Genomic DNA, 2,639 nt, shown 5'->3' on the forward strand with positions numbered 1-2,639 from the left:
TTGCAAGTTCCATGGATTTCCATTGGAAGATCCTCATCAGTTTTTAGCTGAATTCTTGCAAATCTGTGACACTGTCAAGACTAATGGGGTTGACCCTGAGGTCTACAGACTAATGCTATTCCCTTTTGCTGTAAGAGACAGAGCTAGGACATGGTTGGACTCACAACCTAAAGAAAGCCTGGACTCATGGGAAAAGCTAGTCAATGCCTTCTTTGCAAAGTTCATTCCACCTCAAAAATTGAGTAAGCTTAGAGTGGAAGTCCAAACCTTCAGACAGAAGGATGGAGAATCCCTCTATGAAGCTTGGGAGAGATACAAACAATTAATCAGAAAATGTCCTTCTGACATGCTTTCTGAATGGGGCATCATAGGTATTTTCTATGATGGTCTCTCTGAACTATCCAAGATGTCTTTGGATAGCTCTGCTGGAGGATCTCTTCATTTGAAGAAGACGCCTGCAGAAGCTCAAGAGCTGATTGAAATGGTTGCAAATAACCAATTCATGTACACTTCTGAAAGGAATCCTGTGAACAATGGGACAAATCAGAAGAAAGGAGTTCTTGAGATTGATACTCTGAATGCCATTCTGGCTCAGAACAAGATATTGACTCAACAAGTCAATTTGATTTCTCAAAGTCTGTCTGGAATGCAAAATGCACCAAGCAGTACTAAGGATGCTTCATCTGAAGAAGAAGCCTATGATCCTGAGAACCCTTCAATGGAAGAGGTGAATTACCTAGGAGAACCCTATGGAAACGCCTATAATTCTTCATGGAGAAATCACCCAAATTTCTCATGGAAGGATCAACAGAGACCTCAACAAGGTTTCAACAACAATAATGGTGGAAGAAACAGGTTTAGCAATGGCAAGCCTTTTCCATCATCTTCTCAGCAACAGACAGAGAATTCTAAGCAGAACCCCTCTGACTTAGCAACTATGGTCTCTGATCTGATCAAAACCACTCAAAGTTTCATGACTGAAACAAGGTCCCCATTAGGAATTTGGAGGCACAAGTGGGACAGCTGAGCAAGAAAGTTACTGAACTCCTCTTAGTACTCTCCCAAGCAATACAGAAGAAAATCCAAAAGGAGAGTGCAAGGCCATCAACATGGCCGAATTTGGAGAGGAAGGAGAGGAAGTGAACGCCACTGAGGAAGACCTCAATGGGCGTGCACTGACCTCCAATGAGTTCCCTAATGAGGAACCATGGGAATCTGAAGCTCAAAATGAGACCATAGAGATTCCATTGGACCTACTTCTGCCTTTCATGAGCTCTGATGAGTATTCTTCCTCTGAAGAGGATGAGTATGTCATGAAGAGCAAGTTGCTAAATACCTTGGAGCAATCATGAAGCTAAATGGCAAGTTATTTGGAAATGAGACTTGGAGAATGAACCTCCTTTGCTCACCAAAGAACTGGATGACTTGTCTAGGCAGAAATTACCTCAAAAGAGACAAGATCCTGGGAAGTTTTCAATACCTTGTACCATAGGCACCATGACCTTCAAGAAGGCTCTGTGTGACTTAGGGTCAAGTGTAAACCTCATGCCTCTCTCTGTAATGGAGAAGCTAGGGATCTTGAGGTGCAAGCTGCAAGAATCTCATTAGAGATGGCAGACAACTCAAGAAAACAAGCTCATGGACTTGTAGAGGATGTTTTGGTGAAGATTGAAAACCATTACAACCCTGCTGATTTCATAGTCCTAGAGATGGGAAGTGCATGGATGAAACCATCATCCTTGGCAGACCCTTCCTAGCCACAGCAAAGGCTGTGATTGATGTTGATAGAGGCGAACTGATCATTCAAATGAATGAAGAATCCTTTGTGTTTAAGGCTCAAGGATATCCTCTGTCACCATGGAGAGGAAGCATGAAGAGCTTCTCTCAAATCAGAGTCAAACAAAGCCCCACAGTCAAACTCTAAGTTTGGTGTTGGGAGGCCACAACCAAACTCTAAGTTTGGTGTTGAACCCCCACATTCAAACTCTAAGTTTGGTGTTGGGAGGTTCCCACATTGCTCTGATCATTTGTGAGGCTCCATGAGAGCCATCTGTCAAGCTACTGACATTAAAGAAGCGCTTGTTGGGAGGCAACCCAATGTTATATTTATCTATTTTCTTTTGTTATTTTATGTTTTTGTAGGTTGATGATCATGAGAAGTCACAAAATCAATTGAAAAAGCAAAAACAGAATGAAAAACAGGAAGAAAAACAGCACACCCTGGAGGAAGAACTTACTGGCGTTTAAACGCCAGTAAGGCTAGCAAGTGGGCGTTTAACGCCCAGTCTGGCACCATTCTGGGCATTTAACGCCAGAAAGGGGCACCAGACTGGCGTTAAACACCAGAAAAGGGCAAGAACCTGGCGTTAAACGCCAGAAATGGGCACCAGCCCGGCGTTTAACGCCAGAATTGGCTCAAAACGTGATTTTGCATGCCATTTGGTACAGGGATGACTTTTCCTTGACACCACAGGATCTGTGGACCCCACAGGATCCCCACCAACCCCACCACTCTCTCTCTTCTTCACCCATTCACCAATCACCTCAACACCTCTTCCCCAAAAACCCTTCACCTATCAAATCTCATCTTCCTCTTCACCACTCACATCCATCCTTCTAAAACCCACCTACTCACCATT

General features: G+C 43.5%; 1 non-coding gene across 1 annotated transcript; it reads right to left on the reverse strand.

Moving 5' to 3' along the window:
* Positions 1–244: 244 nt before the first annotated feature.
* On the reverse strand, positions 245–352 carry LOC130952664 (small nucleolar RNA R71). The gene has a single exon (XR_009074842.1). It is a non-coding gene; the product is annotated as a small nucleolar RNA R71 (small nucleolar RNA).
* Between the last annotated feature and the right edge of the window lie 2,287 nt (positions 353–2,639).

Source organism: Arachis stenosperma, chromosome 9 (genome assembly GCF_014773155.1).
Source record: "Arachis stenosperma cultivar V10309 chromosome 9, arast.V10309.gnm1.PFL2, whole genome shotgun sequence".
NCBI lineage: Eukaryota > Viridiplantae > Streptophyta > Magnoliopsida > Fabales > Fabaceae > Arachis > Arachis stenosperma.